This window comes from Schistocerca gregaria, chromosome X (assembly GCF_023897955.1).
Source record: "Schistocerca gregaria isolate iqSchGreg1 chromosome X, iqSchGreg1.2, whole genome shotgun sequence".
In the NCBI taxonomy this organism is placed as follows: Eukaryota; Metazoa; Arthropoda; class Insecta; order Orthoptera; family Acrididae; genus Schistocerca; species Schistocerca gregaria.
This window is the reverse complement of record NC_064931.1, coordinates 811,485,291-811,513,087: the sequence shown is the minus strand read 5'-3', so window position 1 is coordinate 811,513,087 and position 27,797 is coordinate 811,485,291. Positions and strand designations below refer to the sequence as shown.

The 27,797-nt window shown below is 43.5% G+C and overlaps 1 long non-coding RNA gene across 2 annotated transcripts in view; it reads left to right on the top strand.

Moving 5' to 3' along the window:
- Positions 1 to 27,797, top strand: part of LOC126299159 (uncharacterized) — a 196,420-nt gene that overhangs the window by 32,858 nt on the left and 135,765 nt on the right. For both annotated transcript variants that reach the window (XR_007552733.1, XR_007552734.1), the window contains exons 3-4: positions 2,135 to 2,239; positions 10,221 to 10,363. This is a non-coding gene — a long non-coding RNA (uncharacterized LOC126299159). The remainder of the gene's footprint in view (positions 1 to 2,134; positions 2,240 to 10,220; positions 10,364 to 27,797) is intronic.

The following is a 27,797-nucleotide window of genomic DNA, read 5'->3' as shown; positions in this document are numbered from 1 at the left end:
TACTAAACTGCTAACAGATGCCAGAATGAAATACAGAGGGTTGAAAACATCTTTATTCAATTACGCACAACTATCTACTACAAGAATGAATGTAGATACTTCGGTTATACCTTTACGTACGCATCAAAACTAAAAGTTTACCTTGGCACCAGTTGAATGTTACCAATTCATATGGTGGCCAAAACTGCATGTAGATGCCGGACGCGGTGGCCGTGCGGTTCTAGGCACTGCAGTCCGGAACCGCGGGACTGCTACGGTCGCAGGTTCGAATCCTGCCTCGGGCATGGTTGTGTGTGATGTCCTGAGGTTAGTTAGGCTTAAGTAGTTGTACGTTATAGGAGACTGATGACCTAAGATGTTAAGTCCCATAGTGCTCAGAGCCATTTGAACCATTTTTTTGCAAGTAGATGACGAAAATTCCATTTTTCAGGAGGAAAGAGCACGCTGCACGGACACTTGCATGTAACAACATTACTTAGCAACAAGCTGACTCCATAAGGGACATGCCGATGTTGCATCGCGCCGTCCATTTCTAAAATCTCCAGATCCTATGGTATGCGTTTTTTTTTTTTTTTTTTTTTTTTTTTTTTTTTTTGCCTTCCTCTCCTACAACTTTGAGTAAACTGCTACGCCGCTTAGCACCAGTAGTGAATGCAGTAACTAGGGTTGCCAGGTAGAAAAATAGAAAAGCCCGACTCGGCTTTATATTTGGCAGAACAGTTTGCCCTAAAGGCCGAATTACCAGTATTAAATAGAAAGAGGGCCATCTGGGTATTTTTAATCGTCTATAAATAATCATTGAAACTTTTTTTCGCGAGGTCTGTCTTTAGCGTGACTAAAATAAAAAGTAATAAGTAGACAACCTTATAAAATGGCAATTAAGATAGCATCTAAGTGCTTAGTGAGCTTCCTAATCGTATTTCAAAATAAACTATAATTTCGTCATTAAAGAAAATAGACAATTATCTATTTTTACGTGACGGAAAACGAAAAACTATTCAGTAACTTTGATCATGTAAATTAGATATATAAAGAAACAACAATAATCTGTAGTTAAGTATTAATATACCTCATTTGAATCCACTTTATCAAGAACGATTTTTTTCTTGGAAGTCATTTCGAGAATCTCTTTAAAGTATAATTTCAAATTACACAACCATAACATTATCTTTGTGATTGTGACGGTTTGCAATTTATTGTTGCTTTGTCCACTGGGCGTTTCTGAAAGAGAACATCCTTTCGACGTTGGCATAGTTGCCTGGAACTGCAAAGTAATATTCTGCCAGTTTCAACAATTGCGAATAAAATTCTTCATTACGATGTGATCTGAAATAAGCTGCCCACGATTTAAGAACCAAAATCTTTTTAAAGGCAAAGTCGTCTTTCTTTCGTTCCACAAATTTCGTGAAATTTTACCACTGATCAAAGAATTTGCTGTCATCCAAGTACACGTTTTTTTTCCTAGGTTGGTATGTTTGCATATCCTCATACTATACCTCCTTTTCCCTCCTTATTTTTTTTCTCGCGCTTACGTCATTATTTTGGAACGGGCATAAGTTGTAGGTTCGCCACTGTATCGCTAAAAAATCTAACAAAAGCGGTACAAGCCGGACTCTAACATATTTGACCGATCACGACCATAAAAATCCGAGCACTTGGTAAGCCTAGCAATAACTCAAGACATGCTCGGATAAGCGTGACGAGTTTGATTATCGTCCGACTTTTTTTTTCTGCGTCCAGTGGAAGGTACGTTGAACATTTATCAGAGCTCATTGAAAACTTTCACCCCAAACGTCACTGTAAGAAGTACCCAAAATTTGCTGTGCTTGCAGGTGAAAGATGTAATCTTGTTACATAGGGTGGTTCTTTTGAAAAGAAGAACTTTGAAGTCCTATGCGTGAGTTAAAATTCACCTCAAAGTTTTTTTCTTCATTCATGTAGAACATATAATATTGTACTGTTGAATGAATATTTCTGAAACATCCTGTATTTTGTTTATTTAAAGGTGCGTACCTGCTTAGCCACGCTGTAGGAAACGCTAGTTGTGTTAAGCTATTCTAGCCATTAGTTTTCAGGAGCTGTATTTTTATGTATACTTGTAACATTCCTCCTTCTGCTAGTGTTCGTGTTGCAGGCGCAGACAGGCTGCTGTAAACCTCACCAACGACATCATGCAGTTGCAGTGGATCCCATGCACCGGTGTATCCATCTTCAGAAAATAAGTTTCCTCGGAAAACAGGTACTATGTGTGTGGATGTGTTTGTAACGTGTTTTTAAGTGCAGACTACGTATTAAAAAGGTGTAGCACATGAAGAAGGTTATTGTTCAAGACCTGCTATACCACTATTCCACTTACCGTGTCCACTCACCAGAACTGGGTTAGTGAGCTGATGGACTGTCATGTAGTGAGAGGAAGGCACGATGTTCCATCTCTAATAGTGCCATCACTCGTGAAGATCTGGCAGCCTGTCAGCCTCAGTGACAACATATAAACCGACAGATTTTCTGCTAGGTAAGATTTATGAAACCTGTTATCAGCATCAGTCACTGTTCGATAACAGTAATAACATTCATAAACATAATATTGGGCGTGTGTGTGGCCGAAAAGAAGTGTCTTACTCAACCATAAAAATCTTTGATCACCCACTCAGTTATGTGAAAAATCACGTCCAGTACTGAACACTGCCTGCTCACAAGTGACTAGTCTAATGCACATTTGTTGTTTGCAGTTGTTAGTTCGAACTGACACCGTAGTTATGCTTACAAGTAAGTCACCACATGTAAAAAGTAAAAAAAGATAAGGGTAACGCAAGACTAGGAGACAGCTACGTGAACGATCAATATATTACCATATTCTTCAATGAGGAAATGTATTATGGTAGTTTGATAATGGACAATCCACAGCCTTTATATAGTCTAGTTGTGAAGCATAGTAATTACCGCTGATGATTGCCAAGGCAAGGCGTAAAGCTTTCTGAGTATGAAATATAATTGCACACAAATTTTTTAGAGTACTGTTGGAAAACATTTACATCGGCCTGCCTTAACCTCGTTACATGTTTGAAGCCTTTGTAACAACGACCGCTTACCACTGTCCAGCATGACGAGATTCTGTTTCTTACCGTGAAACGCGTCACTGATGGGGTAAGCAGCTTAGCGCCGGTGACAAATGGAGTATTGTACAGCACACTCTTGACACGCTGCCACAGAAAAAAGAATCAGGGGAACTCAGGCTACTCTCAGCTTGGGGAAAATTGGGCAGGTGAAGTAGGAGCCGGTACGTCCACGATATTTCGCGCCGCCTGATGTTTTCTTTCTTATCATGACAAGAGCGAGCGTGTTGTACCGTATTTCATTTGCCGAGATGATTACAAGAATCAATTTTACGTTTCACAGCAGGAAATAAAATACTACCATGCTTGATGAGATTGAACGGCTATTGGTGCGAAAGTACCAAGCGTATAATGAGGCTCAGGACAGACTGTTTCAATACCTGTAGTAAAGTTACTCGAATACGCCTCTAACAAAATGTAATTAATATAAAGTTTTGGTTTCCAGAATGAGGTTTCCACTCTGCAGAGGAGTCTGCGCTGATATGAAACTTTTTGACAGATTGACAGATTAAAACTGTGAGCCGGGCCGAAACTCGGACTCGGGACCTTTGCCTTTCGCGGGCAAGTGCAGGTTCGCAGAAGAGCGTCTGTGAAGTTTGGAAGGTAGGAGACGAGGTACTGGCACAATTGAAGCTGTGAGTATGGGTCGTGAGTCGTGCTTGGGTAGCTTAGCTGGTACAGCACTTGCCCGCGAAAGGCAAAGGTCCCGAGTTCGAGTCTCGGTCCGGCATACAGTTTTAATCTGTCAGGAAGTTTCAAAGTTTTTGTTGTTCTTTCCCAGTACTTTACGAACGACTCATGCGTGTACGACATTAACGATTCTGAATGTGATGGATTCCTGGATCACTCAGTACAGATAGAAAATAATCATTACTGTAAATGTGACGACGTAACAGTAGCAGATAAATCGTACTTTTCCCTTACACGTCGGACGTATATAATAAAGAAAATGGAATAGAATTCCCACTACAGTTAATCAGTTACAGTCATTGATTACCCACTAATATGTCAAAATGACATATTTATTTTAAAACAACAATAACTGTAATTTACCCTAATATCAACCTAGATAATCCTTAAAACATTGACAGTTGGCTAAATAATCTACACGCCAAATACCAGTAAAACGGGAAAAGTCATGAACTATTTTTATAACTACAAAGTCCCTTAACAAGAGATAATCAGCTGTGTTTTACTTATCGTGCCTCGAAGCTAGTCGCTAATACCTGGAAACGCACTAATGGCCTCGGGATGATGCATATTCTCTTTGTACCCTGTGCCTCATTTTCTGAACCTTCTACAGTATTTTGCGAAGCTGCGAACCGCTTCTCTGCCTCATAAACAATCGTTGAAGATATATAGTAACTCAGTTTCACTAAAAAGGTCATAATCCAATTCGTATCCGGCCGGAGTGGCCGAGAGGTTCTAGGGGCTACAGTCTGGAACCGCGCGACCGCTGCGGTCGCAGGTTCGAATCCTGCCTCGGGCATGGATGTGTGTGATGTTCTTAGGTTAGTTAGGTTTAAGTATTTCTAAGTTCTAGGGGACTGATGACCTCAGAAGTTAAGTCCCATAGTGCTCAGAGCCATTTTTCCCAATTCGTAATTTGATAGTTTACTGGGTAACATTAATAAAACGAGTATTTAATTTGCGTACGTGTGTGGAACCGTAACATTCAGGTACTGCTGTATCTTAGCTTATTTTATTTTATTTTTATGCAGCGTTCAACCTCTAAGCGACTCTGATGCATCTGGGTACGATAGCGCTAAGTTTTCCAATGAAGACATCTTAGGTGCGCACTTCTTAAATGTGAGATAGAACCGATGAATCGTATTAGTTACTTAATTCTTCGATTTCGTGCAGTACTGTTGCCTTGTGTCGAGGGAAAACTTTTTGTGCCAAAATCAGCATCTGTGACCTCCAAAGGCGGTGAACGGCAAGCGCGCAGAGGGTGGCGGAAGTCGCCAAATGAGCTTTAATAAGGAAGGGGTGGTGGTTGGCGGGGAAGGAGGGAGGGGGGATGGAGGTCGGTCGCATCCGCCAGCACACCTCCATTCATGGACAGACGCGCGCCGACCGCCAAACGAGCAAGTAGCACTGGCCTCTGCCTCCACTGTATTGGCCTAAACTGAATGGCGCTCCATAGAATGTCTGCCCATATTCTCATTTCGCGCACGGAAAATTCTACAAATATATTCTGAGAAACATCATTCCACCTTTCGCATGTTCCTGGGACTAAAGCGCCGTATCACATCTCTTTCATCCAGGGATTGCAGGACCTGGACGCCATGCTTTTTGCCGTATGGAGTTGTTTACATCACCATCAATCTATTTGCTGATTCTTGAATCACTCGACTGTGCGTATAGCCTTCACACAAGTTCCAAAGCGCGCAATTTAGAACGTGTCACGCCGATGCGTGACCAAGAATGTAAACTGTTGGGTGGCGCCGGCACTTTCACGACAGTACATTTAGAACTACGCGACGTAAACATTCCCGTTGCTGGACCTAGCCCTTGTGGGTCAAAAGTGGTTCAAATGGCTCTGACCACTATGAGACTTAACATCTGAGGTCATCACTCCCCTGGAACTTAGAACTACTTAAACCTAACTAACCTAAGGACAAAAAAATGGTTCAAATGGCTCTGAGCACTATGGGGCTTAACTGCTGTGGTCATCAGTCCCCTAGAACTTAGAACTACTTAAACCTAACTAACCTAACGACATCACACACATCCGTGCCCGAGGCAGGATTCGAACCTGCGACCGTAGCGGTCGCGCGGTTCCAGACTGAAGCGCCTAGAACCGCCTTGTGAGTCACTTCAGGACAATAGTGCTTGTGGAAAGTGAAATACAAAGAATATCTAAATAAGAACTCGAAGATTGAGGCCTATGATGTGCGAGTTACATTTAGCAAACTAGTTTTATGGAAGCTAAACAATTCCCGGCGGGGTCAGAGATTTTCTCTGCCTCATGATGACCGGGTGTTGTGTGATGTCCTTAGGTTAGTCAGGTTTAAGTAGTTCTATGTTCTAGGGGACTGATGACTATAGATGTTAAGTCCCATAGTGCTCAGAGCCATTTGAAGCTAAACACGAGTACGTATGAAAGAAATACATAGCCTGCGGAGATCGAGGAGAAAGCTTTAATGATTATATTGATATCATCTTTTCCTTCCGAAGGGTAATGAACAAGTTTATTGACACTAAGTCTCCATGATATTTAATACGAAATTTGTGATTTGGGAGAGGGGACGAAACAGCGAGGTCATCGGCCCCGCCGGATTAGAGAAGGACGGGGATGAAAGTCGGCCGTGCCCTTTGAAACGAACCATCCCGGAATTTGCCGCAAGAGATTTAGGGAAATCCTACATCATGGTGGCCGGACGCAAGTTTGAATCGTCGTCCTTCCGAATGCAAGTCCAGTGTGCTAATCACTACGCCACCTCGCTCGGTAACATGAAACATTTCTACAGTGCTTGGCATGTCTCTCGAATTGTATTACACGGCGAGAATGCGGAGACTCCTGTGACAAATTTTAAATACGTTTTCGAGGAGGCGACCTGTTTCTAAATATTTGAGAGAAGGTGTAACACGTTCCCCTGCATAAATTATGTTCCTCATGAGTGTGTCGCTCCGGCTGAGTCTGTCCCTCATGATGTCCAATACTACATAAAATGCGTTACCTTCCATTGTTAAATATTTTCCATACTCATCTGAGTTGTTTAACCAAAGGATTATAATGATACCTGCACTTCTTCACCCAAGCTCTTTTTCTGTTATGTTCATGTTGATAGTCGCAATACCTACTGCTGCACCAGAGATGATAATACGTGTTCGATTCGTTTTCACACGGAACATGGCTACAAATGCCGCTCAACATTTTCGAAATGATTTAACTCCGTACGAAACTGAGTGCTAGCGCTCGGTTTTTGCCATTTACGCGGGTAAGAACGTATCCCCAAGCTTCTCTCAAGGTATCTGGGCACAATGGCTGGCTCTGAGCACTATGGGACTTAACTTCTGAGGTCATCAGTCCCCTAGAACTTAGAACTACTTAAACATAACTAACCTAAGGACATCACACACATCCATGCCCGAGGCAGGATTCGAACCTGCGACCGTAGCAGTCGCGCATTCCGGACTGCGTGCCTAGCCGGGCACAATGGTAGTGACGGTTTACAGATACGCCACGTTCAGGATCGCAGTTAGAACCGTACGTGTGAGGCAAGGGCGCCCATACAGTAGTTTTGTAGAGGAGGGATGCATGGTATAGTTGTAATATTTGGGAGACGAACTTCGAAATTGTTAATAGCCATACGATTATCGTATATGACTATGTTAAAAATCTGTGTAACACTAACTTTTAAATCGTTATCGTTTTCTTGAAATGAAAACAGTTGAATACTCTATATTTTTTCCTTTCCCTGAGAGCTAGGCGGGGGGGGGGGGGGGGGGGGGGGGAGGGGTGTTAGGGGAGGGATCGTGGTCTCTTACCATCTCTAACGTGAAGAGAGCCGTCAGGATGAGCTTCTGTACTCGAAAAATAGTACTTGCTAAAAAATATGCTGATGTGCTTCAATACTAACAATGAACTATTCTACATGTAGAAAGTAGGTACACCTAAAAAAAAAGATATCGTAAATATACAACTAGTGAAGTGTAGTAGCTAAACAAAATTGTTATTTTTCCCATAGCAGATGAAGCACCCAGTTTGCTGTAGCTGTTGTAACTATGAAGTGACTGAAGACTCAGATATGTATTACGCTAACTGAAGATGGGTGAAAGTCCAAAATGCTTAAAAATGCTTATTAGCTTAAATAAAAATATAGTGCCGAAAAAATAGTACATCGTTTTAGAGGATTCTAATTCAGTCAAGATTTATTGTTGAAACAGTGCATATGGAGTGCATGAAATGGTTATATTTACAGATCAATAGCAGAAGCGGTTGTGAGGTAGCAGGTATCGGTCCGTGCCAAAACGCCCATATTAGTACACGGTGTAGCTTCCACAGGCGGCAAAGCAAGCGCCGACTCTGGTATTTAGTCGATCGTACAGATAGCGAATACTGTCCTGGGATACGTTATGCTACGCCTGCTCGACCTGTTCAGTACTTCTGTAAGAGCTGTTGGTTGGTGAGTCGCACGAGTCACGCAAGCATACCGCACACAGACAGGTCTGGAAATGGTGGTGGTGTTACTAGAGGAGGCCGAAATGTACGCGTTTTAGCTCAAGCGGCTGGCGTGAGGAGGGAAGAACTATACTGACGTCAGGTCTGGAACATGACAAGAAAATAGCATTCAGAAAGCGGACGTCATTAGTTTGATACTTAACTTTAATCCATTAATGATGAACGTCGCTCTTGACGGTACATGAGTCACAATATTATCTGTTCAGATTATAGTAACTGAATATGGGGCCTTGCTAGGTCGTAGCAAATGACGTAGCTGAAGGCTATGCTAAACTGTCGTCTCTGCAAATGAGAGCGTATGTAGATATTGAACCATAGCTAGCAAAGTCGGCTGTACAACTGGGGCGAGTGCCTGGGAGTCTCTCTAGACTAGACCTGCCGTGTGGCGGCGCTCGGACTGCAATCACTGATAGTGGCGATACACGGGTCCGACGTATACTCGTACCAACGGACCGCGGCCGATTTAAAGGCTACCACCTAGCAAGTGTGGTGTCTGGCGGTAACACGACAGGTGGCAAGGGAAGTTGTTGCACCTCTTGCAGAGCACCTTCATTTTCACTGGTAATGTGTGGACGAGCGTTACCCTGTTGGAACAACGCATCACCTTCCTGTTCCAAGATCGGCAGAAGAACGGGCCTAACAACATTCTGCATGTACCGAGCGCTGGTTACTGTCCCCCCCAGAAACGCCGTAGGTGAATGGGAGTGTTAGCTTATCGCACCCCAGACCATAAGGCGTGGGAAGGAGCCAGTGCGTCTTGAACGAATGCACTCAGAGAGACAGCGCTCACGAGGTCTACATCGTACACATAAACGACCACCAATGGCGTCCAACAGTTCTCGTTGACACGTCTGGACTCACAAACCCTCATCTCTGTGCTGTGGTTGCTGTACGATCTGTCACGCTGCCCTTAGACTACAACGATGCTGAAGGGTTTATGTGCTGTGAGGATGTCCAGAACCTCGTCTACGGATGTGAGAATTTTCACTTGACCACGGATACCGGCATCGTTGTAGAACTGACATATCACGTCTAACTTGAGTGACAGTTCACCGGAAGGACCATCCCGCCACTAGGAAAGTCACAAATTGACGCCTTTAAAACTCGCTCATTTGGCTGTAGGAAGCACGAGTGCGTCTCCGTGGTACGGTTGCCTGCTTGCTTCAGACGTCTGCATCGCACTGAGCCTTTCGGCTGTAAGCTTTCCCTATTAAAGGGCAGACATAGATGGCACTCTGGTAGCTATACCACTACGCTATTTGTTGACGGACGACCTTGAAAGCATTATCAGCACATCTACTATCCCCCAGGTGGCATATGCCATCATCGGATCAAGACGGACGTCGTCTTTCCACGTGTACAAGCGTTTTCCCGACAGCGTACATAAGAAAGTCGTCGGTTGTTGTATCTATCAAAATACGTAATATGATCTACAGCCACGGAGTTCAACAGCCAGTAAAATGCATAAATTATTGTTGGGAACTTCATTATTAGATTTAAAAAACAGAAAGATATTGCTAATTCCAATGAGGCTTTAATTGATAATTAGCACGAGTTACAATAGGTTAACAATAATTTGTTAATCTTGCAGGCTTCAGGTGTAAGCCTTATACAGGACGTATCTGAAAAGATAAAAATTCTAAAAAGTCTTCAATCTCACCTTCGTGAAACTTTTAACGGACGTACCAATTCACACCACGGAGATGTTTCAGTTAACTATGGCATACCTCAAGTTAACGCTTAAGTGGTTTTAATATTTTGTATGTTTGGAGCATTTCCTCTTTAAAAAATAATTCCGTTAATTGGTCTGATTTTTCTCTTTTAAATTGGTTAATGTTGTGGCTACACACCTATCTAGATGTCCACGTTCTTTTACTCGCTAGTGTTTATAATATTTATACTCTTATTTGGTTTTCCAGCTGGCGGTGCAGACCTCCAGATACCATAGCTGCACAGAACAAGTGTGCTGCGTGCACTCGCACCGTCTCTCCCTTCAGCTGTTTGCCGTTTACCTGTCAGTACGGCCACACGGGCAACGCGCCGCTTGCTCTACCTTTCATACGTAAGTGTCAGTCACATCTTGTGATCCGTTTCCTCTTTTTAGTATTTCTTAGGTGTTTCGTGTTTCTGTTGATAGTGATTTTTAACAGATTTTTTTTTTCTTTTCGGTAACTTATTAGGGTCCCTACTTTATAAACTGCGACACGAAACCTTTGTTCTTCAGATGACATAGACTGGAAGACAACCTTATTTCGTCAACGCTTTATGTTAGTACTATCCGGTCATCAGCTTCCTGTTAATTTTTTTTAAATTTAAGGCTTCTTACGAAGTATAGTTTCCTTTATTACAGGGTATACCGGTAGATGGACTTATATTGTTCCGCAACTAGAAGGAATTATATTATTCCGCAAACTGATTGTAAACAATGATATGTTATTTGTTCGACAACTGTTCGGTTTTTTTCATTGTGTGAATATGGATATATGCAGTTGCGGTTGCCCTATGAAAAGAACTCTTTGTGATTTCGCAAGACTATATACCTAAATGAAGACATAAGTTTGAGGTAAATTTTAACTTACGCGCAGGACCTCGCCGGCCAGGGTGGCCGAGCGGTTCTAGGCGCTACAGTCTGGAGCCGTGTGACCGCTATGGTCGCAGGCTCGAATCATGCCTCAGGCATGGATGTGTGTGACGTCCTGAGGTTAAATGGTTCAAATGGCTCTGAGCACTATGGGACTTAACTTCTGAGGTTATCAGTCCTCTAGAACTTAGAACTACTTAAACCTAACTAACCTAAGGACATCACACACATCCATGCCCGAGGCAGGATTCGAACCTGCGACCGTAGCGGTCATGCGGTTCCAAACTGAAGCGCTTAGAACCGCACGGCCACACCGGCCGGGCGTCCTTAGGTTAGTTAGGTTTAAGTAGTTCTAAGTTCCAGGGATCTGATAACCTCAGAAGTTAAGTCCCCTAGTGCTGAGAACCCTTTTGAACCACAGGACGTCAAAATTTTTATTTTCAAAAGTACCATCCGATTTCACATGGGCATAGCATTTACAGGCATCTTGGTGTACATTTTACAATTTCGTTCACGATTAGCCTCTCAAAAATAAATAAATAAATAATAAAAGTTTGAGCGTTTATCGCAGTTGTGGAAGGTGTCAGATCTCCAGCATATTCAGGTAGGTGATTCATGTAAGCCAGAGAGTTAGCTGCGCAGAGGAGAACTCTCTTGACAGCAACATCAACTGGCACTTTACAACTGGTACCAGGATGGACCTTTCATAAAATTGAGCACAAGATCCTAATTTCATTCTTGTAGGAGGTATAGCATTGTGAGGTCGAATGAATCTTACGGTACACTCTGTGGAATAAAAAGATATAACAGCAACAGTGACTATATTATTTGCCGTGTACCAGCAAACAACGCGTCGTTTTTTAAACAATTTAATTCTCGATCTTTAGGACGGTGAGTAACCCATCTAGAGAGTAGTGCGCTGCACTGGCCCTCAGAAACTAATTACTTTTATTCTGTTTTGGTACAATATGTTTAATGTAGTAGTGGGGGCAGTTATTTTCTTTCAGTCCGACCCAGTTGTGAATTAGCCAGAAGAAACCAATGGAGACGGTTGGAATATTCATATTATGACCTAGAGACACCATCGAAATTTCGTCTGGAAATGCTGCGAACAATTTTTGCGGCGAGGAGTCGGAAATTTCCCGACTATGGTGCCTGGTTCATGTGCAGTAGCTTTGCCCATGTGGCAGTGCAGCTTGTCGTTTTTCTCCGGTTCCACGTACCCTCCTCAGGCCACACCGCTGCAGGCCGACGCAACGAGACGTGGTGAGAAAGAGGTGTTTTTTTTCGTCATTGATCGTTGTGTTTGGTCGTTGCGGACGTCGCAAGACATCCTGTTCAAGTTCGGTGGTTGATCCTTCCACTCAGTTTTTATTACCGAGGCTAACGGGCTCTCTGACCGTGCCGGCTGTTTATTCTGATAGACGGGGGTGAGCTACGGCAGTCATATGTACGCTATTTCAGAATTCGGTGGCCTTACAAGTATTAAATGAAACCAATGTAGATAGAAACCAATAAAATGGGTAAAATGGTTGTCTCACTGTGAGGGGAAAACCTATAAAATGGCACTCATGCACTCACTCCCACCTCACTCATAATACAACTGAGAAAGGTGAAAGGTGCTATACTTGGGATTGAAACAGAAATAAAATTACAGAAGATCTAAAAGAAAGGCACAGGGAAATGTGACTGGCTGACCACTAGGAAGAAACATGGGTGAGCCAGTCACCCTGTTAACACATTAAGAAATTCCCCTGTAATTTCAGGAAACATCTTGGTCATATCACAAAACCTTAAAATTCTCACCACATTCACGTGAATGTTACCTAAAACAGATGGCAGCTCTGTCGACACGTCTGCTGCCGCCCTCTGGTCAGAAAATAAAACACAGTTTAATGAAATATGGCGCACAATGATCTGTACGCCACATGCCACACATTGGAAGGTCCTTCCGCCGCAGCAAGAAGCCATGCGTCATAGGCGAAGACGAGTAAGAGGAACCTCACACCGTCTGAGCGTCTGGAAGGAGGTACACCACTGTTGCGTTGTAGGCTGTACTAGATGGAGCTTCTTGTCTGTCACTTCCAGCCTATTGATGAACTTCTTGTAGGAGAGGATATCCACCACATAGTCTGGCCAAATCTGAATCCTACATAGAATATTTAGCGAAAGAAACTTCAGCCTGTCAGTCGACATATAAAATGGAAAACATACAGAAAATATGTCGTGATTTCGCTTGACGTTGTACAGAGCGGTTCATAAAAATATTGCAAGTAGTTCTTTGAAACAAGACTTAAAATCTCTTACCTGTGTGTCGGTCATGTAACGTATAAGACCCAGTAAAACACCGACTGATAAACCGCGAAACGTGGATACGGAAATGGACGAGAGAAAAATTAGCTGTTATGATGACGACACAATAACCACAAAAGATGTCCTTCTTCTGGGCAAGACATCTTCCCAGAAACTGAAAAAGAACGCATATTTATGGTTATTGGACAACTGTACATGCTGCGAGATATCGAGGAGAAAAGAGGAAAACCTGGAGGATTACTGATGCTGCATTAATAAGGAGCGAAACAAAACACAACTAGGAACTTGACAGTATACTTTATATTAATTATGGCGCAGTAAGTTGTCAAATATTAAAACAGATGCAGAAAAACAAAGGCACGGCCGTAAGAAGACGATATAAACAAACATAAAAGGTGCTACAAGGAAACCATGTTGGTAGACTCCGATCCCAAAGAAGACAAACAATCTACGTAACAACTAGAAGGCGTACTCGCGCAATTTCAATTCGGGAGACTGAGAATGTGTTACTAGGTTCATAATTATTTATAAATTGAGTTCGTTTCTTGTTATTTTCATGTAACTTTGTGCAATTTTGTGGTTTGTGAAATGCAATTTTATAAAAAAAAAAATCGATAAGAGCATTACACGCGAAAGGAAATCTTCCGGGTTTAGATCCAGGTCCGCTACACAATTTTGATCTGCTAGGAGAACTCATTTTGTGCATTCTCTCTGATGTCTAACTATGTATTTTGGAAACCCTTTCACGCAAAATAACTTGTGTTCTCACTTTCCATTTATCCTGTTGAGGAAGTATAATCTCAAATCATCATCATGGTTAACTGCTGCTCACTAGCGTGTATTTTTCCACTTGGCTGTCACGCTCACTGTACCGTACACTCTTGCAGCAGATCAGGTTGTTTGTTTGACGAAATTATAGAAAAGATACTTCTATGCATTTTTAGGGACATCCGCGATCGAGTTTGCTAATTTGCAGTGACGCACCGGTTTTCCATCCCGTCAAAGGAAGAATCCTCACCCCACAAAGAAGGTACCTTCGAAAACCCTCGTTCGACCGATATTTGACTACTGCTTGTCAGTCTGGGACGCTTACAGGATAGGATTCACAGACGAATAATGAAAGGTACTAAGAATAGCGCGGCGCTTCGTCACAGGTTTGTTTAGTATGTCACAGAGACGTTCATCAAATTTTAACTGCAGATGCTACAAGAAAGGCGTTGTTTTAAAGAGTGATTTATTTTTAAAATTCCAAAGCGTACGTTCCTAGAAGAGACAACCAATATATCACTTCCCCCTATATATATATGCCTATATATATATCACTCGGGAAAATCATGAAGGTATATTTAGAGAGATTCGAGCCCGCGAGGAGACTAACCAACGAACGAGCTTTCCGCGCATCATCCGTGACTGGATCAGAAAAGGGGGAAGATGGTTCAAATGGCTCTGAGCACTATGGGACTTAACATCTTAGGTCAAAAGTCCCCTAGAACTTAGAACTACTTAAACCTAACTAACCAAAGGACATCACACACACCCATGCCCGAGGCAGGATTCGAACATGCGACCGTAGCAGTCCCGCCGTTCCGGACTGCAGCGCCAGAACCGCACAGCTACCACGGCCGGCAAAAGGTTGAAGAGACAGCGATATACTCGCTGCGGTTCTTCTGTTATTGTGAACCATTTTGTTTCACTGAAGGACTCCAAACATCAGTCCCAGAAACTATCGTAAAATAGCATAAAGTTGTTTTTTTCGGATGATTCAGCCTCTTAGGGACGTAAAAAATCTCCGTTTTTTGTAAAAGTTCCAGTATAAACGTCATACTGGGACCCCAAAATATGCGATCTTTCTACGTTTGAATGGTCCAGTTTCCTAAGATAAATTTCAGCCGCTCCGGGCGTGCTAGAGTTCAAAGGAGCACTACGCGTTTATTCCAAGAATACATTACTCTCCCAACTTCATGTAGCAATAGCAATCATTGATTAAAAAAAATCCGTGATGCACTGTAATCAATTGAAAATAAATCATCACGCTGTCACTCAAGTCCTCTTATAATGTAAAAGAAAAACATGAATTGCTGAACGTATATATTCTTCGTATATTCTCTCAATAACAACACACTCACTGCACGTTGTCGCAAAATAACTGACGTTTTCTGAATAAAAAGTAATCAATGTTAACTTGAAATATTCTCAGCTATCCTGGTCTGCCAGTAGTAAAAGAATTACGTCAGCCAGTAACGAACACAAGACATGCACAAAGCTTTAATCAAGTCTTCTTTTGGCGTCTGTCGACTCCACACTGTCTGGCTCTTAATTTGACGCCTGCGTTGCTCATGCAAGTATGTAGACACTGGATGTTAGAGCGCTCTCTGCACTGTTGCCAGATTTCACCTTCCCTTTCTCTCTAGTATAATGTCATGCACTGATGCCAGATTTCTTCCCTCACCATTCCAGTAAATTCATAGTGGACAAAATGTGGTACAGGTTTCCTCTCTCCCTTCACCCCCACTCCTATGATGTAACTGTTGGAAATTGGGCAGTGGTCTCAAGTATAAATTGGTGCAAAATCCAAGATGGTGGCTCAGTGGCTAGCACACTGGACTCGCATTTGGGAGGACGGTGGTTCACTCCCGCGTCCAGCCATCCTGATTTAGGTTTTTTGTGATTTCCCTAAATCGCTCCAGGCAAATGCCAGGATGGTTCCTTTGAAAGCACACGCCCAACCTTCTTCCCCATCCTTTCCTAATCCGATGTGACTGATGACCTCGCCATCTGGTCTCCTCCCCCAAAACAACCCAACCCTCCAAGATGGTGCTTTGTCCTGTTAGGGAAATTGGGAGACTTGTGCTAGGTAAAGAATCCAAGATCAATTACCTGGCATCCTGGGCCAGCCTGCATTGTACGATACTGCAGTGCCTATGTTATTCTGATTACGATGCAAAGTTCGTTTGGCCATGCATGCATGTCCAAGGGAATGGCACTGCAGTGGCTACAGCCGTCATGAAATACTTTAAATGTGCCCGCATTTGCGAATAAGGACAGCCATCAGCTGTATAATGGAATGACGACAATGAAAATTTGTGCTGGGTCGGGACTCGAACCCGGAATTCCCGCTATTCGCGAGCAGTTACCATTTTTCCTCATTTTGTTCGTTCTCGTTCGTTGTATTTGGTCGTAGCGGACGTTACATGACATCTTTTGAAGTTCGTTGTTGACCTCCTCACTCAGTTTTTTATTACAGAGAACCATTTCACTATCCGTACACAACTCATGGCCAGACCCAGTCTCCCATATGTCGTCAACCATGCGGTATTGTCAAATTTCCTGAGTTTTCCCAGCTCTCATGCCAGTCAGAGCCTACGGGGGATGCTTTTCACAGCTAGGACAAAACTTGTTTGTTCCCCTCGCAGGACCAATCCTGTCAGTTAGGTGTAAGTTATTTTTCTCCTCTTGATCTAAGCCTGTTGGCATGTAAACATGTTTCCCTCCCATAACTAGTCACTAGTATGAACTTGCCTGCTGACCTACTTTCATTGACATAAAAAATCACTTGACGTGTTTTTCCCGAGCTATTATTCACTCATATGTGTACCTCACTTGTTCAAAATGTAGACTTCTAGATGACCACTGGGATTTTTTCCCTTGATGTCATAAATACTGATTGTCCTAAGTTAAATCCATTAGTGCTATATTATACAGATCCTCTCTGATGTCGTAGTTTAAGCAGTAATTACTCTAAATTTGGAGCCGACCTGTCGTAATTCCACTCAACATGCTGCTACAGCCTCACAGGCCTCACCAGACATATCAGCCCATCCCACTACCAACCAGGTAACCAGGAGTCACGCCGCCCTCAGCTGCCGGTCACTTTCCACTCACCCTGGAATCACACTACAATCTGGCTGTGACAACTCAGTGCACAGAGGCACTGCACGCACACTGCCAATGGAAATGAGCGTTTGGCGTCATTGGCCGGGAGGCCCCTTGCGGGGCAGGTCCTGCCGCCTTGGCGCAGGTCTTATTACATTCGACGCCACACTGGGCGACCTGAGCGCCGGATGGGGATGAAATGATGAAGACAACACAACTCCCAGTCCCTGAGTGGAGAAAATCCCCGACGCAGCTGCGAATCGAACCCGGGCCCGTAAGACGGCAATCCGTCGCGCTGACCACTCAGCGATCGGAGAGGACGCTCCCAGTTAAACTGCCTAACGTAGGAGATCTGATTTCTACCACTAGTAAGCTGTTTTTAATGGTGTTGTGGCTACTGCCAAAGACGACCAAAGTGAAAATAATGGGGAGAAATTTGAAAATCCACTTAATTTTAGAATGAACATAGCCCACACGTACATTCTCGAGGGAGATTTGTCATCAGTAGCTCAGGATACCCTGCCACCACCCACGCCCCCCCCCCCCAACTCCCCCCCAAAGAAAGTAAAAAAAAACAGTTTTAGGAACTATGTTTTTAAAATTTACCACAAAAAATGAACGTGTGAAATTAGTGGAAGCAATTAAAGCAGGCAGTGATTTGTCTCGTTCATACGCAGCTAGCCCGACACACATCAAGGCCTATACGCCCACCGTAAATGACTATATTTGAGAATCAGACTTGTATATACCTATGTATAATTCGAATCTTATCCATCGAAACTGCAGTAAATATTGATGATGAAAAAATAACTATATTTTATGAGAGTATTGGTCTGTAACATAAGTGTATCAAGCATTTCAAGACTAAAAGCAGTCAGCTGTGTTAGGTGCAATACCCAGATACGAAGCATAACCGCTGATATGAAAGTTTTCTGAGGATCATAGCGTAAAAAACCAGATCCTGAACTCCTTCGCCGGGTTGTTGCCCAGCCAGTCTGCCTCACCACCTGCAAGATCCAGGTTGTGCTAGGCTTTACACACTGTAGGTGTGTTCAAGGTGGAATCTCAGTGTGGGAACATATATACCGGTGAGCTCCTGGGATAGCACAGCAAGTCCGCAGTTAAGTCCCATAAGATTTCACACACATTTTTGGTCGGCAACGAATTGACGCATGGTGCAGGGAATGTCAATTGAATCTCAATGTAGACAAGTGTAATATGCTGCGAATACATAGAAAGAAAGATCCTTTATCGTTTAGCTACAATATAGCAGGTCAGCAACTGGAAGCAGTTAATTCCATAAATTATCTGGGAGTAGGCATTAGTAGTGATTTAAAATGGAATGATCATATAATGTTGATCGTCGGTAAAGCAGATGCCAGACTGAGATTCATTGGAAGAATCTTAAGGAAATGCAATCCGAAAACAAAGGAAGTAGGTTACAGTACAACGAACAATACGGGACTGGGATAGAAGGGAGAACCGACAGAGGCACTCAAAGTACCCTCCGCCACACACCGTCAGGTGGCTTGCGGAGTATGGACGCAGATGGGTAGATAGATGGGGGAGTGTTATCAGCGAGTAACTGCTGCCGCGTTGCCTGCGTCCAGAAGGAGGAAAACAGGAACCACGTCTCATTTCCCGATAAACACCAGTCATAGCAAACAATGGTTCAAATGGCTCTGAGCACTATGGGACTTAAGATCGATGGTCATCAGTCCCCTAGAACTTAGAACTACTTAAAGCTAACTAACCTAAGGACATCACACAACACCCAGCCATCACGAGGCAGAGAAAATCCCTGACCCCGCCGGGAATCGAACCCGAGAACCCGGGCGTGGGAATCGAGAACGCTACCGCACGACCACGAGATGCGGGCAGCAAACAATGAAGGAAGCAATAGAGAACACCAGATCTCCACTCCCTCCACTGTAGCAACCTCCTATAGTAAAGTTTCTGCTCCTTCCGCCTCAAGTAACCAATCATAACAACGACCTTTTTAAGACTGTGACTTAAGGTCATGCTCAGTGAGCAGCAATGACAAAATATAAGCGACTCCACACAGCTAAAGCACACCAGTAAACCTAGAAAAAAAACTACTGAACAGTGATCGATAGGTTGGTTTCTCCAGTGTACTTATTTTGTTTACATTATGACGTGGTACGATACTTAGAAAGCTTTGGGTCCGCTACTCTGGTAACGGAAGCCTACGGAATTATAGGAAGCATAATTATTTGGTTGAGAGTTGACCAGCTTTACCTGCCTCCACTATAACGTGGTTCATCCGTAAATAGATCCTGAAGACAATAGCGGAACTCGCTGAGGTTGCCCGAAAACCTCTGCTGATGGTCACCACTCGTGTCAGAAAATAGCCCCAGGAGACTACACGTTGTGTAAGCCGACGTTTTAAGCCGGCTAAGAGAGTAGGGCTAGTAACGACATGTTTGATGCAGCTCTCCATGCCACTCTATCCTCTGCAAGCTTCTTCATCTCCAAGTAATTGCTGCAACCTACATTCTTCGGAATCTGCTTTGTGTATTTGTCTCTTGGTCTCCCTCTGCTATTTTTACCCTCTATACTGTCGTTATCACCAATTGTATGCGAAAGCACTGCATCGATTCCGTAAGAGGAAGCGTCAACTTGCAACACAACTGTTTTGTCAGGATCAAAGTGAACCAAGCATCGATCACTGAGCGATGCATCTTTATATTTTTGAAAAGCTTTTTGGCACTCATCTGTCCAAACAAAAGGGACGTTCTTGCGGCGCAAGCGATGCAATGGAGTTGTGATTTTTGCAGCATTCGGTATGAACCGAAAATAATAGTTCATTTTCCCGAAGACTGACCAAAATTCTGTGACAATGCGAGGAACTGGCAGTTCACGTATGGCTAACAAATGTGACTGAAGAGAGAGTACACCTTGACTGTTTATGACATAACCAAGATACTGCATCTCAGGCTTTAAAAAATCACACTTGTCCAGTCTACACTTTAGTCTTGCTTGAGATAATACACGAAAAAAAGCACGCAAATTTGCAATGTGTTCTTCAGGTGTGCGACTCGCAATGACAATATCGTAGAAACAGTTTTAACACTATGGCACTTGAGCAGTCAGCTGTTCCACATACCGTTGGAAAATGGTGGGTGTGGAAGCACTGCCAAAAGGCAAACGCAAATATTTAAACAAGCCCAAAAGAGTGTTCACAACACACACGGTTTAAGATTCTTCATCTAATGGTATTTGAAGGTTTGCGTCGCGCAAATCGATTTTTGAAAAGTAGCGACCAGTGCCTAAACTGTCCATGAGATCCTCTGGGCGTGGCAATGGATAATTATCAATCGCAATTGGTGGGTTGACTGCAGACTTAAAGTGAACACAGAGGCGAATGCGACCTGAAGATTTGGGGAGCAAAACCAGTGGACTTGTCTACTGATTAGCTTATATGGGCGTAATAGCTCCTCTACTTTGCAATGCTTGAAGTTCAGCAGCCACTTTGTCCCGTGATGCAACAAATCAATCGAATGAAGGCCAAATATGTTCTCACAATCGCTTGATTGTAGCACTGTGAAAGTCACAGTTCGCGTATGGAGCGGTACGTGGCAGGAAAAGCACATTTCCCGAGAACGGGAATGTCTTGTCCATTTCAAGACGTCAGGTGCGTGCAGGTTTTAGACAGGTATGAGGAGCCTAAGAGTTCATACGTGTTACGATTCAGCAATTTAACAGAAGCACTTTTGTGCAACTGAAATTTCGCAAGTTTTCCACTAAGAAGCAAATTAACAAAAAAATTGTTGGACTGGCGTAGCGCTGAAGAAACTGTTTGTTTGCTAGTTTTGCTAATGCCTGCAGCAGGCTTTGAATACAGTGCATTGGTGACATGGTCCTTGTGACCAGGTCTTTGTGAGTGGGCAAAGTTCATATGTTTGTTCCGTTGCAAACATACGGATTGTAGGTGACCTTTCGTGCCACAAGAGTAGCACTGTGCTTGTGTGGACGGACAGTCTTACCGTTTGTGCTGTGAATAGCACTGAGTGCATGTCCGAAAGAACAGACACCACTTTGATCATGCAACCACTATAAATCAAGATACAAAGGAATTAATTACCTTAGCCGCAAGTGGCCTTTAATTTAAATTAATGGGCAAAGATGCAAGTTTGTGCCAGACCGTGATTCGAACCTGGGCTTCCTGCTTATAGGCAGATGCACTGACCAGTACAACACTCGGACACAGTGACCATCGCAACTATACAGACTACCCCAGCAACCTGCCGTCAGACACCAATTTCCTACTTATCCACCCTTCTTGGAATGTGCAGTCATTGTGTATGTTGGCAATCCACGCATTTGACATACTAATCCGTGCATGTGGCTTCATAAAGCCTTCTGGAACACTTATAGCCACACTACTTGCAGACACAGAATCTGAGCACTGTGATAGAGGCAAGTGTGTAGTTAACATTGCTGGAATTCTTGAGCTAACCTACTTTCAATGTTTTATGACAATCGGTTCAAAGTAGATGGATCATAGCATATAGGATACCATGTGAGACCTCCTTTCTGAGATCACCAGTGTTTAGGGTGTATCTTCAGTATCACGAACACAAGATTTTCACACGTAACCCGCTCGCAGGACGACAACAAGTGTTTTAAGAATGGACCTCACGCCGCCTACGCTGAGACGTACGGAGTGATTGACGGTCTACTGTGAGTTAGACTGTCATTGATTTGAGTGTTGAATGACAGGAAACCACTTCTAACCATGACTGTACGAAGAACAATATACTGCACAATCTACAGCAGCCATAAGACTGGCTCGTGACAAACAGCTTTTCCATGACTTTTGACCATTCACTGTAAGTACAAGAATGTTGTATGGAAGGTAAAGGAGTAAAGGTATTATGTGTAAAAGCTCACTTCCTTTTTTCTCCTTCTTTGCCCTATCGTTTATCCCATTTTTTTCAGAAATTGTGGAATTTGCTTCTTTAACTTTGTGGCCACATGCACTTCCTGACGCCACAGTTGTGAAGCCTGTATGTTATCCTATATTAACTGTTTGTCTGAGGCGGAATTTGGGGACCAGCCCAGCATTCTCCTACACGATAGTGGAAAACCACGTAAGACCATACTTAAACTGGCCGGTGTACAAACCCAGGATGTTTAACTCGGCAAGCGGATTCGATCTGTTTCTGGTTCACCTCCCTGCCTTGCAAGCTTGTGCGTTGCGTGTTATGCTATACAAAGTCACTATAATAGAATTTTAACGAAGTTGATAATCTTGCCAAACAAACTGTCATAAACAGTATCACTATTCACATTCCACTGCCGTACAGCGACTTCGCGACAGTACTAAGGAAAAGATCCCGTAGAAAATTATAGGAAAAAGAATGGTCAAATGTGTGTGAAATATTATGGGACTTAACTGCTAAGGATATCAGTTTCTAAGCTTACACACTACCTAACCTAAATTATCCTAAGGACAAACACACACACCCATGCCCGAGGGAGGACTCGAACCTCCGCCGGGACCAGCTGCACAGGCTATGACTGTAGCGCCTTAGACCGCTCAGCTAATCCCGCGCGGCAAAATTATACGAAAAGTGCTCATCTAATCGACCTTTAGGCGCTACAAATAGGTACTGTGTACCACGGAGAGGTTTATCATCGAAATTCTGAGAGAGTACCTTCCAAGAAGAGTCAGGTAACATGTTACTTCCTCCCTCATACGTGTCACGAAATGAAGATGAAAGGAAAATCGTAGAAGTTAGAGCTCTTACGGAGGGTTACAAAAAGTCGTTTCTCCCGTGCACGATATGCCAATGTAAAAAGAAAAGGAATGCTACCATATGTGCTCTCCGCCACACACCGTAAGGTTGCTTGCAATGTATAAGGAGTGTTCAGAGGAAGTAGTGAGACACCTAAGGACGCCGTGTAGTGTCGTCACCTTCCCCTAAAATATTCAAGCTGTGCCTGCTGGTAAGGTGGTGCTCACCGTCTTTTTTGACGTCCAAAGTCCAATACCCAGCGAATTCGTCTAGCACGAACAACCCATTAACGGTGACGTGTACGTTGAGACAATTCGGAGTCTACGCAAGTCCGTCAAGAGCAAACTGCTGGCGGAGGCAGTGATTCTGCTTCACGATAACGCGCGTCCACACGTCTCCAAGGTCACACATACCAAGTGTAATGGCCTAGTTCAAGTGAAGGCTACTTGAGCATCCGCCCTACACCGAAATATGACGTCCTGCGACTTCCATTGCTTGGTCTGCTAAAAAAAAATCTCAAATGGAAGCGCTTCAACTTGGAGGACGAAGTAGAGTAGAGAGTGGAAGAATGACTCCTGTTTCAGCCACAGGAATTCTGGGAACAAGGAATCCTTCCACTCGTGAAACAGTGGGATAGTTGCTGTGAGGCTTCTGGAGATCACTTTTGAATAAAGACTTCCGCAGTACCCACAGTGTTGTTTCGTACCTTTTCATTTGACCACCTCTCCTATATACACTGTTGGCCAAAAGATTATGACAGCCTGCTTAACAGGGATGGTCCATCTTTGGAAGGCAGTACATCAGCGATCTACGTGGCCGCTGATTCGACAAGTCCGTGTTAGGTTTTCGGAGGTATGTGACTCCAGGTGTCTATGCACAGGCCGCGCAAAACCCATCAATTACGGACTGGTTGTTTTTGGGCGCGGAAGTGATGCCCGAAAGCAATCTACACGTGTTTGATCAAGTTCAAATGAGATCAATTTGGTGGACAAGACATCCACGTGAGTTCACTGCCATGCTACCCAAAGCACTATAGCACGATTCGGGCCTACTCACACCGACAGTTATGTGCTGGAAAATGCCATCGTTTTCGGTTATGGTATCAAGCATGAATGGATGCAGGTCATCCGCAACAGTGTTCACGTACTCCAAAACTGTCAGGTTGCCTTCGATTACCACCACAGGTCCCATGGCAGCCCAGGTGAATGTTCCCCATAGCGCAACTCTACCCACACCAGCCTGCGGCAATTTCGTGGTGCATATTTTGAACATCCGTTTGGCTGGGTGACGCCGTAGTTGGAAACGTGGTTCATCTGACAAGGTGACATTACGATGTCGCTGGTTGAACATGGGAACATGTAGTGTTCGTCTGCTTTTGAGATTCATGTTCAACAAAGTGCCCTGAATGGTATGCTCTGAAACTCTACGTTGTCGTTAGGTTACGCTTGGTCTCTCCGTCCTTCAACCACTTTCCACAGATGCTCGCGACAGTGGCACATCAACATCCGACAAACTTCATTTCCGAGATGCTCATTCCCAGGTGCTGGGCCTTAACAGTCTATTCCTTCTCAGAGTCACTCATATCAGTGTATTTCCCCATTCGTGGCTTGTATTCAGTTCAGTAATTCCCACTGCATTTAATTTCATCCTGTCCATGCCCCTTGTCAAATTTTCTCACTCACCTACGCTCCGATCTGTAGAAAGCCAGTTCATATGACAACTAGCTCTGCAGAGGAAGAAGATTTTAAAATAATGTATGATGAGGTAAAGGAAATTATTCAGATATTTAAGGACGGAAGTTTAATTGTGATAGGTGACTGTAATTCAATAGTAGGAAAAATAGGGAAGGAAAAATAGTGGGAGAACCTTTAATTGGGGAAAGTAAAGAAAATGGTAGCTTCCAGGTAAATTTTTTCACAGAGCATAATTTAACAATCGCTAACACTTTGTTTAAGAAACATGAAAGAAGGCTGTATATGTGGAAGACGCCATGGAACACTAAGCTTTCAGACTGATTGTATAATGATAACACAGAGTTTCTGAAGCGAAATTTGAAACTGTAAGACATTTCCAAGAGCAAATCTGATCATAATTTATTGGTTATGTACTGCAGATTAAAATTGAAGAAATTGCAAAAAGATAGGAAGTTAAGGAGATGGGACCGACACAAATTGAAAGAACCAGAGGTCATTGTGAGTCTCAGAGGGAAAATTAGGCAACAGTGTATTCAAGCACGATAAAAAGAGTACAATGGAAGACGAATGGGAATATTCCAGCAATGAAATAGTGAAGGCAGCAGACGATCGCATTGGTAAAAAGACAAGGCCTAGTAGAAATTCTTAGCTAACACAGGAGATATAAAATTTAACTAATGAAAGCAGAAAGCATAAAAATGCAGCAATGAAGCAGGCAAAAAGGAGTACAGACGCCTAAAAAGTGAGACTGAGGGAAACCGCAAAACAGCTAAGTAGGAATGACTAGAGGACAAATGTAGGTCTGTAGAAGCATGCATAACTGGGGGAAAAATAGATACCATCTACAGAAAAGTTGAAGAGGCCTTTTTTGGTGAGAAGACAAGCAGTTGTATGGCTATTAGGCGTCCAGATAAATAACCAGAACTAAACCGAGAGCTCACTGTAATGGAGTGTAACCTAGGCCATTAGTATGAAGTCTGGGGTCAAACGTGAACTGCCGTCTGCTTGCTATTGAAACACAGTAGGTGAAATAGTTTTCACTTCGAGGTCCTAAATGAAAGTGAAACAGTAATATTGCCTACGTAACCAGGTTTTCGGTGTATGTAGTGCAACAGGTTTGTTTGTAGGACAACAGCTTCTATCTCGCACTTTTAATCAGTTTTTTCAAGTGTGATTGCCTTTCTTTTCTCATCTGTTGTATTTGCAACTACTTTTCCATCCTGTTGATAAAAATAGCACGTTGACGAGCATTGTCCTATCTATTGCTGTTGTTTCGGTTGTCAAACCTGTAGTTGGTTTAATGCAGTTTTCCAGTGCTATCGCGTGATATCCTTAGCATAACCGTTACCTCTACATATCGGTTATCTGCCTGAGATTGGCCTGGTCCTGTTGTCTTCCCTTCCACCATCACTTCAACAGTGATTCATGTCGTAAAATGTATAAGAGGCGATCAAAAAATTTCCATTTGAAAGCCAAACTAACCTCTTACCTGTGTGTCAGTGTTTAAGATACCCACATCGGATGCATCTGATCTTCAACTGTCTACTGTACCACCATATTTCAGATACTTTTAATACCTTCCCCAGTATCCATACATCACACTTGTACAGAGCAGTGCTCTACTCGTAGCTTTACGTTTTTTTCTGCTCTCAAGATTACATTTTTGCCGTTTCTTTCAATAAAAAACCGTCTTTCATTGTGTAAACGTTGCTACTATGTCTTCCTTGCTTCTTCTCTTGATGTATTTTGCTTCCGAGATAGTAAAATTTGTCCACATTCTCTTGCCCAATTTAACATTTGGTCATGAACCTATTGAGAACGCAATTATATTAGTTTTCTTTTTGTTTATAGGAAGACAGCTATACAAATAACAGGGAGTGTGATGTCCTATTGTTACTATTAACGTGCTTAAATGACGTAATTATCTTCTAAAACCACGCAATATTTCTTGATACGTAACACAGGAGCACCGTAATGCTAATACGCTTGCTGCCAAATGCTGCGGCAGCACTTGGTGTTTGAGTTTTAAAAAGTGTACAGCCCTTTCGCCATCGATCGATATCTAAGCTGCACTAAAAGTAGGTTTTTCATGATATTTCTGGCCAATGGTGAGACATATTGTTCTGTCACGCCACCGATGTTCTGTTTCAACCGAAAGTGTCCACTTCGGTACTTTGTGAGTAGCTCAATCTAGTAGACAGATATAATTTCCTTTCAGCCATCCTGCAATAGCAGTTTCGTTGAAAATGGGAGCACTGTCACGCAATTACGAAAATTCGATCCCACTTTGCTACGACAGAGTTGGATATTTTCATAAAAACCTGTGTCCTAAAACTCTGAATACAAGCTAACAAATGGATAGTCACTTGAAAGCAGGGAACACCTCGAATTTTTGATATTTTTTTTTGGAATTATCTTCAGTTTGTACCACAGTCGCATCGTTAAACGAAGCCTACAAGAGTCACGATACATTTGTATATGAGACTTCCTGAGGCTGCATCACCGCTGTCACGTACAAGCCCTTCTGGCCCAGTCGGTGCACGCTCCCCTGGCCTAAAACGACAGCACGCAGATATTTGGTCGCGGTAAGGAACATGTGGCGACGGCAGCTGGGAGGCAGGCTCCGGCCACCCGCAGGCCAGCAGTTCGCCTTGAAAGCGGGGCGGACGCTTGCGCAACTCTCAATTCTTTCTCATCCCCTTCAGTTTCTTACTTACTTCGATTTTCAAGAAGCGCCATCTTTTTGTCCCTCTCTTCTCCTTCGTCGTCCTCGCCGCCGCCGCCGCCGCCGCCGCCGCCGCCTGCAGCCCCTCCTTAGCTCCCCCTGGCGGGGTCTCCCCCCTCCCCTAGCCCCTCTCCCCGACAGAGGGAGGCCCGTGCGCCGGATCAAGCCCACGGGACGAAGATGGATATAGCCTTTCCAGCGCGAAATACAAGCCCCAGCTCCCTCTCTGCGCTCGCTCCGAGGGAAGAAGAATTTCCATAAAATCTGGCTGTCTGTGCTCAGCTCGGCGCTGGGAAGAACAACGGCTTCTTCCGTCTCTTTCTTCGGTCCTCCTCTCGCCGCCGAGCCCGCGGTCGTATTGACGACCTGGCAAACGCCTTGCGAGCGGGGGCGCACCGAAAAGATTTATGTCTAGGGAAAAGGAAACGCTTTAGCAAAGCGTTATAATTTACGTTCACTGCTAAAATATAACGCCCTACCGTTGGTATATAGTATAAAGGGGTTGAATATTACGTAACGTGACAGGGGTGGAAAATATTATCTGCGCT